The sequence below is a fragment of the Numida meleagris genome, chromosome 5, assembly GCF_002078875.1.
Source record: "Numida meleagris isolate 19003 breed g44 Domestic line chromosome 5, NumMel1.0, whole genome shotgun sequence".
NCBI classification, from domain to species: Eukaryota; Metazoa; Chordata; class Aves; order Galliformes; family Numididae; genus Numida; species Numida meleagris.
In genome coordinates this window covers 66,107,608-66,118,180 of record NC_034413.1, presented here as the reverse complement: position 1 = coordinate 66,118,180, position 10,573 = coordinate 66,107,608, and positions in this window count along the sequence as shown.

Genomic DNA, 10,573 nt, shown 5'->3' with positions numbered 1-10,573 from the left:
ACTGCAAACCCAGCTTCTCTATTCTCCTGCCTCATTCCCAGACCGCATGTGGCCCTTTTGTCATTATGCAGCCAATTAAGTTTTGGCTACCTTATCTTAACAGCTCCAAATAAGCGGGTGATCTTCCTGAAAGGTGATACATTATAATTGGCTCCAAATTGGCAAGGAAGGGAACAGTGAAATACGAAGCAGTGAGGTTATTTGCATTAGCCCTTAAGGTAAAAATGGGGGAAAAAAAGAAGCACAAAGTTATCAGTCATCTTCCAGTATTGTAAGATCTGTATCATCTGCTACAGCCAATGCCACTTCCCAAGACACAAGACTTGGGATCTTTTGGTGTGGGGCTCCTCCAGTTGACAGGGATGCTGCCAGCTCCAGATGTGCCACCAGCAGCAGCATGCCTCACTGCAGTTACACAGTTAAACAATTCGTTTAACAATTATTTTCTCGTAGCCTGCCCTTAAAAAACCATCCGTGCAGGCTTTCAGAACATACCAGGCTGATTTTAGCTCAAATGCTTCAAAACTGGAGCCGATGCGTTCCAGCTTAGCGAGGCCCAAGCAGTGAGCTGCCTCCGGTCTATTTCAGCCAGTACAACTCAGTTCTTCCCCCATCCCTCGGGTTCTCCCAAAGCACACAGCACAGCAGCAGGTGATGCTGAGCAGACTCGCGCTGCTGCCTTCACATCTCAGGGTGGGATACTTCACACAGATTTCTGGGGAGGGAAACCAAGGGATGAGTAATATTTCAAGACGCCACACTGAGGATGATGAGCGAACCTATTTAGTCATCATACTGTACTTGAGAAGCGGATTGAAATTAAGTAGCCTTATGTCGGATATATTTGACGGTGGCGTTTCTGACTTCCATCACTGAAGATTTGGATTAGCCCAAGAACTCCAGGGAAAGAAAGGAAACGACGCTCACCTGAACGGGAGGGGACACTGGGTACAATGGCTGCTGTCTCTGCTCCCAATTCCACCTCCTTCTCCTGGCTTTCACGCAAAGAGCAGACCAAGCACAACCTGACTGCTCAGAGTGACAGCAGCACTGTGGCTGAACAGCACACAGGGCAGTTCAGACTGTGTCCAGATCTGAGTGGCAGCTGCCTTTTCATTTGGCCAAGGGAGTGGAGAGAGGGAGAGGTGTTTTGATACATCACACCAGTTGCCTTGAAAACAAGAAGAGCCCCCTACTTAAAACACCAGTACTGAGCGGTGTTGCCAGAAGCAGATTAATTGCAGCTTCCAGGGAAAACGGAGCTTATTTCACACTGACTTTTATTCCCACTTGAATTAAGTTCCTTACGTTACGCTGCCTCATTTGAATTTTTTGAATTGGTTTTGCATAGTATCATTTACTGATGTACTATCTTTAATTACATAACGCACATACACTCTCCAGCTGCATTATTAATGGGAGCGTTTTTAATTAAACGGCTCTCAGCATAATATTCAGTCATTAATTTCACATGTTGGGGACGCGGAGAGATTCCATTGCGATGGTCGGGGGAAGTTTTGTACCTTAGATGAGGAATACTTCCAGAGCGATAGCTTTAGAGTGAAGTTGGAAATCATTATGAGCACTGAATTACCCTCTCAGCAGCTGGTGCCACAGTTCTGCTCTGCTGGGTGTTATCTATTCTTTGGCTGAACTACTTTTGCTCTCCAATGCTTCACCGCTGGTAATTTTCACATGCCTCTCACTGGGCTCATGTATATTCCACAGTGAATAATATCAGAGCTCCTTCTTAGGAACAATTTACACTGGGACAGCGCCACTAAGGCTGCTCCTTCTAGAAGAAAAAACTCAGCACCCTCCTTTCTAATTGCACCCCACCCACCTGCCTCTCCTATTCCCATCAGCTACTCGTCTCTGGGAATGGGCTGCCCAGGGAGGTGGTGCAGTCACCGAGCCTGAAGGTATTCAAGGAACATTCAGACTTGTGTTGAGGGACACGGTTTAGTGAGAACTGTTGGAGGATGGTTGGACTGGATGATCTTGGAGGTCTTTTCCAACCTTGGTGATCCCATGATCCTATGACTCTATACTCTTAAGCTTTCAGAGTGTTCCTGCTCCTGGGTTGGGCTTTCCCCCCCCCCCCCCATCATCCAGGTGGAGGGAAAAGGGACCTTGGAAGCCACTTGCTTGTCTTTCTAACAGAGCTCAAGGAACTCGAGAGTAACAGTGCTCACCACACCTTACATGTTCGGTGGATTTTGTGGTGCGCGCCCATTTTCCCTAAAGGGAAAAATCACGTACAAAAATATGGCGGTAGGATTCTTTCTGAGGCCGATCCTGCTACTAGTCTCGAAGCAATCAAGTCCTATCAACACATCGTCTCGAATCTTTGTTTTTGAGTAATTCAACTCTTCCCAAAAAGCTGTTCTCTGACACCTTAGGCTTCAAAACCTTTCCCCAGAGCAGAGAGCAGCAGGCCCCGCACATCCCATTCTCTTGGCTGACAACACACTTAGTTCCTCGCTCTGCTGCCCTACAGCTGAAGTCCTTTGACAGCATGATGCTGTGGCAAGACATCGGCCCCACTCCTGCAGCTCCACCTCCAAGAACACCTGGGGAATGAGGAGGGGAGACACAGGGGCAGCATAAATCAGCACCAGTGCTCCGAAATCTCCTATCAGGAAGGTGAAATCAATCCATCCCCACCCTCCTGGAGCATCAGAAGAACTGAAAGGACTTCTGCTGTGACAACGGGATAGTACACACGGACCTCCAGTGCATTACAAATGGATTTTACAGAAAAGAAATAACTCCAGTGCTTTTATGTGACAAGACTAATTATAAAATATGCCCACATCCCAAGCACTTCGCATCCACGTAACACATTGCACCGTAATGAATATAATTGGAAGTATGACTTCCATCAATATTTAATTAGCATTTGGTGCTAACTCATTATTTTGGCACAATTAATTTGACATCTTGCTATATGGCCGGCGCAGATTTCCTTCTAGAGGGCTGCTTTATTGGTGGGGCACGAGTAGCACCAGACAAGTGCACCTTCCCTGAGGCTTCGGAGGGCTATGAAATATGGATAGTGTGATTGACGTTTTAATCTACTGCAGGATATGAAAACATAATATTGATGCTCAAAATATGCGTGCGTATTTGCTTAATGCATTTCTGTAATAAGGGAAGGATTCTACTCCGCTAACGATTTCAGGAAACAAATCGCGCCGTCCTCGCGCTTCACTCACCGGATCTCCTGGCTCACGCACAGTGATAATTCAGCACAGCAGGCTAACAGGATAAAAGCAGATTTCAGATGGTCACAGAATACAGGGTGATACCTCACTGGGATATATTTTACTAAGCAATCATACAATTGCTTCTGAGTTGGAAGGGACCCTTGAAGGCCACCTGGTCCAACCCCCCTGCAATGAACAGGGACGCCTCCAGCTCCACCAGGTGCTCAGAGCCCGGTGCAGCCTGACCTCGAGTGTCACCAGGGATGGGAAAGCAGGCAAAGGACACCCTTAGCAAAGTGCTCCTCACTCAGGGGATTCTGCACATCGCTGGTAAACGGAGTCTTACAGTGATGGAGGAGGAGAGGCAAGGCTAACAACAGGCCCAGCTGAAAGAAGCTGGCTTATGTTCCGATGTCAAACAAGCTGTTTGCATGCATGTTCTGAACTACCTCGTGCCAGCAGGGTGCCCATTTCCAGAAACAGAAAGGAATTGCTTCCATGGGAAACATCACTTTTTGGTGGGAGGCAGCGGGCAACAGGTAGAGCTGGAAGCAGGCAGAGCCCGCAGCAGTTCTAACCTCTGGTGTGGGCATCTTCATACACGTGCTCAGTTAGGGACTGAAAAGGGACTTCTGTTGGAAAAACAAATGATTGCACTTTCCAAACACTGCTGCAACACATTCAAAGTAGTCATTCTTCGGGAGCTCGACCGGTTTTTAAGCATCTTACAAACTGGCCACAGCCCCCGAATTTACTTACATTTAAGAGGATGGAATGCAGTGTTTAACACAGCCCTAATGATATCACAAATTAAGAACTGGTACTGAGAGCTGTAAGTGAGAAGCAGCAAGATCTGCTTTGAGAGCCGTTTCTCTTCACTTTGCACATACCTACTTGTGTTACTGAACCTAAAACCCTGCGCTTGATTGATTTTCAGCGTTTTCCTCACTTGTAAGGACATTTTCAAACACGTACAACCTGCTTTTAAGAGAAAAAAAGAGCTTTTTAAAATGATTTTCAAGTGAAGGCAAATCTAATGAACGGCTTCTATAACTTTGTCACTTTCAAAGGCTAATAAGACAGCAATATTCATGTCTAGCATGCTAATGCAGCAGAATATCTAAAGAACCACTAACAAATTGAGGAGCAGTTCCAGCCACGTTGACAAGTACCATTTACAACCTGCAGGCTCTCACGTGTCTTTCTCAAATCCCATTACAGGGCTCCAGAAGGACACACATCACGTTAACGCAGTTCTGGGCAAGGAGCAAAGAAATGACTGATCCCTCTGAATTCCTGCCGCAGATCGCCCCGGTGCAGCTGTGATAACTCTGCCATCCACCTCCTCAGAAGCAGCTATTGACCAGCGCTCGCAGCACAGCCAGAATCTATTTCTCAGTGGCGTTCCTCCTCGTCTGCTCCCGCAGCAGCTGTCACCCAGGGGAGTGGGAGCAAGAAAAATCTGCTAGGTGCAAATGGAAGGACGAGCGCTTGGCCTGCAGTGTGAAGGTGCTGCGTCCTTGCAGCTCCAGCTCACTGGAAACAAAAGGGCTTAATGCCTGAGCACATTCTTCTTATCAGTTATTTGATAATGGTATCAGGTATTTACTTAAGGCATAGAAGAGAAACCCAAACTTGAGAAGAAATCTGCAATGGCATCGTTCTTTTGGTTTGCAGCAGACATTCCCACCTAGGACTGTGCCCATGCATAAGAATTATCATGAACAACTTCTCAGCAAATGCTCGACCGGCGTTTTTGCTTCGTACACGGAGCTTACGATCAAGCCAGCAGCGAGCTGAGCGGCCAACTCCAACCATTCAGTGCGCTCACAGAGGTTGACATCACACACTTAGAGAACTGCTTAGGAAAAAGCAAGTGTTCTACTATCAGAGAAAGGTTCTGATGCGACCGGCTGAAGGCCGGCTGTCAAACACAGCTGCCACCAGAACAGGCAGTGACTGGGGCCCCACCAGCTGCTGAACGATTGGAGAAGCACACACCAAGACCCAGACCTGAGGCAGGTGGGCACTGAGCCACCGGCCATACCCAGCCATGCCCTTCCCGTGTCTCTGGGCAGCACACACACATGCAGCTCCGGGCCATCACAGTTACAGACGCTTAAACCCTTCTTATCTGCAGGAAAAGGCAGTTCTGACACTTAAGATTTAGCCTTGAAGAGCCCAATAAAGATCACAAAATTATGCCCGCGCTACTGATATTGCCAGCAATATTGATGGTTCTGTGATAGGAATCTCTACGTACAGCCAAATAAGCTTCTTATTTTTATTACTCGTGTGACCTCAGTGGCACCGAGCGTTGCTGAACCAGCACTGTGTTTTTGTGGGTTTGTTTTTACAGAATGAAACGAGAGGAGGGGGAAAAAAAAAAAAAGATCACGTCAGGAAAAACTTCTGCCTGTAATTCTTGTTATAACACAAACAAGGATTCTTGTTACAGACCTTCCTCTGCCTCTGCACATTCTATTTGCAGAGGCTGGGAGCAGATGTGCAGTTTGCTGCCTGCCAACAAGAGGGAAGATGCTGAACTTTTACCTAGCAAGTTAGCTATAGCAGCCAGCACCTTAAAAGAAGGGCACTGAAATGCATGTTGGAGACCTTACCTCGAACTGTACTTACCCTAACACATTCCTGATAGCTTCTAAAACCAAGTGATGTATCGTAAGGGGGAAAAATAATTAAAAAAAAAAACACATAGAAACCCAACTTGGTTATCATCGCTGAATCAGAACAAAAACATTGCAGCAGAGTCAGTACAACCAGAATATTTCAAGTTGTGAACAACGCTGCCTAATCCCCCCCCCCCCCGTCAGTCTCTCTATCTTGTGATTTTCCAAAACCTGAGCAATTTTCTGTGCTATCTGATGCTCTTCTTGCTTACTGAGAACTGCAGCCACACATGGAACGCGTTACTCGGTTGCTCAGGCTCCACCCCAACAATTCCTGGATGCACATCCAACATTTCTTTCAGGAAAACTCCTCTGGGAAGCCAGCTTTGGCATTCTGCTCCAGCATTTTGTACGGAATATTCAGAGAGGCGAGCGTGACCAGGGCACGCTGCCCCGCTACACACCGCATACTGAACTACACCAGTGACAAGGCGGGGATGAAATATTTGTTGATAAAGCAGCTGAGGCTGCAAGCACTCCATTGCTTTGATGAAGCACATCTGAATAAACAGCCCTTCTGTCGCTTTCCAGAGATGCTGATTTCAGACGCAGACTGCAGCCCTTGCAGGCTCCCCGTGCTCTTGGCAGACCCATTCCTCCACGCACACCAGATCCTGCAGTAGCTTCCATCACAGCCACTAGCACTCACCAGGTTAGGAGTGCTAAACCAGCCACAAAGAGAACACAGCCAGAAGCTTTCTGAGGGTCTACCAGCAAGGAACTAGCCTAATAAGCATCTTATTTCAGATCTGAGTTCATCTTATTTCTGCCTTCTAGGCTGCAGGCCCGAAAGCTGTGGAGAACGGGCAAAATCCTCTCACAAGAAGCTGGTGAGGACAAAGCCACCCTTTGGATCGGTGCTACCCCACTGTCACAAGGAGCAGAGTGCTGAAAGTTTCCAGTAAACCATTCTGTTTGTTTCTGCAAGGTCCCATCCTGCAGCGTTCATTAGGTGCTTTTCTGCATTAGCAGCTTTAAAGCATCTCCTTTGCACAAAACCTGTTTCAGGTGATTATTCTGCCAAATATTGAGTTGTACTTCTTTAAGCTGCTTCTTTATACCCTGCCAATCCATAAGATTTTATCCCGCTGTCCTTTTATTTATGGAGAAAATACGTACTTGCTTGATCTCCGTTCTTTCCTCTGAATGAGCATTTGTATCAGAGGCAAGACTAATTAAGCAGAAACCAAGTTGTGTTTAGAGTTAAAGTACCTGCAGAGCAGCACGGAAAGCTTCAGCTCCTACGCAGGCGAAATACAAGAAAAGCAGCAGCAGAAATATCCTACTGATTTTCAACAGAACTCGTATGATGTGTTAGCACAAATCTCTCCACGTGCGCACATTACAAGGAGGGCAAAAAGGAATGGCACCGAGGAGGTCTGCAGACACCCTAAAAACACCGAAAAAAGCCGCAGAGCAGATGCTCAACATCAGGACTTCTTCGTTTTTGCCATCTTGCAGATTGTTTGGGCTCACAGATCATTAGACACACGGATGGGCTGGGCCTCCTGATGTAGGGCTGCATCCCTACGTGCCCTATCTCCCCCTTAAAGAGCAGCTGAGAAGAAACCCCTCTACAGAAGAGATCTAAGACACCGGGCATGCCCAAATTATTTCTTACGGCAAAGGCATAAGAAAGCGTTTAAGGCATCCACCATATTCCTCCCTGCTCAGCTGAAGATACGCACTTGAAAAGCTGAAAAACACCAACACCCCAAAGAAATAACAGAAACGTGGCTCGCCCTCAAATCTACATTTTTTTAGGAACACTGGAGTCTGAATATGCAAATGATAAGAGCATATTAATTCTCATTAGTCATTCCTTCACAAAGACTAGAACTAATTGGAGAAATAATTTGAGAAAATTGAAATACATGACAGAAAGCATTAAGATTCATTAAGTTCCAGTCCTCTGGTCTGGCAGCTTGTCAGAAGTAGATGTTTGCTATTTTGGCATTAATGGTAAAACACTACTTTCCTCATCTGTTACACAGTTTAACCCCTCCTGCAGTTTGCTTTGAGCTAACTGAAGTTGACGTGATACATTTTCTATCAAAGGCAAGATTACAAACTAGATGAAAGTTCCATCTCCATGTCTTTTAACTGATGAAACTGAACGTGCTGAGCAGGACAATGCCTGAGCCCCACGCTTCAGCAGCAGGCAGGTGGTTTGCTTTAACACGGCAAGACTCGATAAACTTAACACAGCTGGTTCAGAAAATCATATGTGCATAATAGATAACATTAATTTTACAGCTTGCAGAAAGCGATTAACTTAAAGAAAAAAAAAACTGAAGAGTCTACTTGGCAATTAAGGTTAGAACATGTTAGCCTGCAATTAAAACTTCTGTGCTTTAAGAAGTCGCGCTATTGGAATGCTTGGCATCCTCTCCAGAATTTACCTTTGCTAACGGACACGGCTCAGTCAGCTGTGCAGCCAGAGATGTGGGAAGGCAAGAACCACAGCTGCTTAAAATTCAGCACAAATTGCCTCCCTTCTGATTAGCAGCACAAAGTCTGACATGGTGATAGTCACGGAGAAGGTAAATTGCACTGGTAAAACACGAAACTTGCTTAAGATAGGCACAGCACGGACTTAAGCTCATTATATACGTGCCCCTGATTAAACTATAGGATCCGCACTGAAATATTGTTATGCTCCAAACTGCAGGGAGAATGCAACACCAAAACGGGAGCGCCAGGCAACGCCTGCACAGCAATGAGAACAGCCCCTCTGCTGTCCAGGATGGTCACCACACAGACCCGAGCTACAAGTCTGCTGTTCTGACTCAGAATACTCAAACAACCTTTGTAGTTGTTCCGTAAGCCAAGGCCAAGCAAACTCTGCAGAATTATTTTTCTCCAAGCGCAGAATTACGAGTTCACCTGTCATTTATCCTTATTAGAAACCCTAAATTTTACACTTAAAGCATCACCTGTGACTTGAAAATACACAGCCACAGGAACGACACCTCTATTCAAAAGCACTCCTGAATCCTCGGCTGCTTTTCTGTTTGCTCTGCCTAGATGCAGCAGCTCTAGCAGCAGCAGCTTCCATCAGAGCTCTGCACTCCTTCCTTCAGCTTCCACACGTGCATTTCTTCCAGCTTTCTCGGAGTGAACAGGGAGGAATCCTCAAAAAAGACGGCGTAAGGAAAAAAAATGTATTACTTGAGTGAAAAATCAGCAAAATTCGCAGAAATATCACTCAAAAATGCTGTAGTTTTAACAGTAATTAATAGTATCTCCTGTATTATCAGACCATCAGAAAGTATAAAGTTACTTCATGTATAACAGAAGTCGTTTTACCATTAATGTAATTTACTCAAATACAGAAAGTGAAGTTTGTAGCAGTGCGTGCAGTGCTCTTGTTTAAATACTGATTTTAACAAAAGCCACCTAAAACGTGGAAGAACACGAGTTTTATAAGGCCATATTCTTCCACACAAAACATACAGCATCCATGAACTTCAGCTAAGTCAAACAGGCAAGATCCTAGAAGAAACCTAAGCTTCTCATGGTAAAATTAAGAAGTTACTCAACAGCCCCAGCAGCACACAGCTGCAGCCTGGAGAAGCAGCCCATGCACACACCTTGGTTGGAACACGTCCCCCGGGGCTGCTCAGGCTGCACTCAGAAATGCTCATCTTCCAGTGGCAGTAACAGGGACTGAGCTGGCTCTACTCAGCAGGACATGAAGCCGAGCTTTCAGCAGAGCTGGCAGTGCTGCACAGTGAGAGACGCTCCTTGTCTTAGTATATTTTAAAGAAAGAGGATGCACGTGACACTTCAAATGAGAATTCTCAGAGCTGCCCAAGAAAAGCTTAGTGCTAATGTTTTAACTAAAACAAGACTGACTTGTATAGATTACACTGCTTGTATAGATTACACGCCACTGCCAGGAGCCCCACTTAAAGGTGAGTCACTGCAGAGCAACTATCAAGGGATGTAAGGCTGAGGCACACACTGAGAATCTTCCTAGAACCTACACACAGAGAAGTGGCATTCTATGCAGAGACACTCAAGACATCCCTGCAGCCCTATCTGTTACCCAAGCCATCTTGGGAAGAGCTGCAATTACCAACTGTGCTACATTCCTGGAACAGCCAGGTGACACAGGGCAGTTAATTGCATTTATCCCAATGGCCTGCGTTGCTGTATAAACAGTAACTTACCTTGGCTTCATCTTTCCCCAGAGTTCAGTGTTTCCAAATTCAAATGTGCATGCTAACAGTTCTGTGTACTTTATTAACAAAATATCTAAATGGATGAAAACCCGTGACCCCATCCATATGGATTATTCTTACATACCGCTTCATCCATATAAATGGGAGTTGCATTCCAGTGCATGTGGTCATTATAAACCTGCGTTCCATCAGCATAAAAAGGAACTGCAGGTAAAGAAAGAGTCGTCCTCTCAGAAACCACAAGCCTCATTTCATAGCACCAGCTCTCCTTCCCACTGAGCATCGGTTCTGACAGACCATGCAACGGCAGTCATTTCTCAGGCAGGCAAGTCATAAACCATCTCAAAGCGTCAACGTGGAAAAACAGTCAGTGGATTTCAGAACTAAACTGCACCAAAGACTTCCAAAAGGACAGCAGGACGTTTTACACCGGACTGATACGCAGTGCTGGTCAAATAGCTTCCCGAAAGGACAGAAAGGTCGGGAGCCA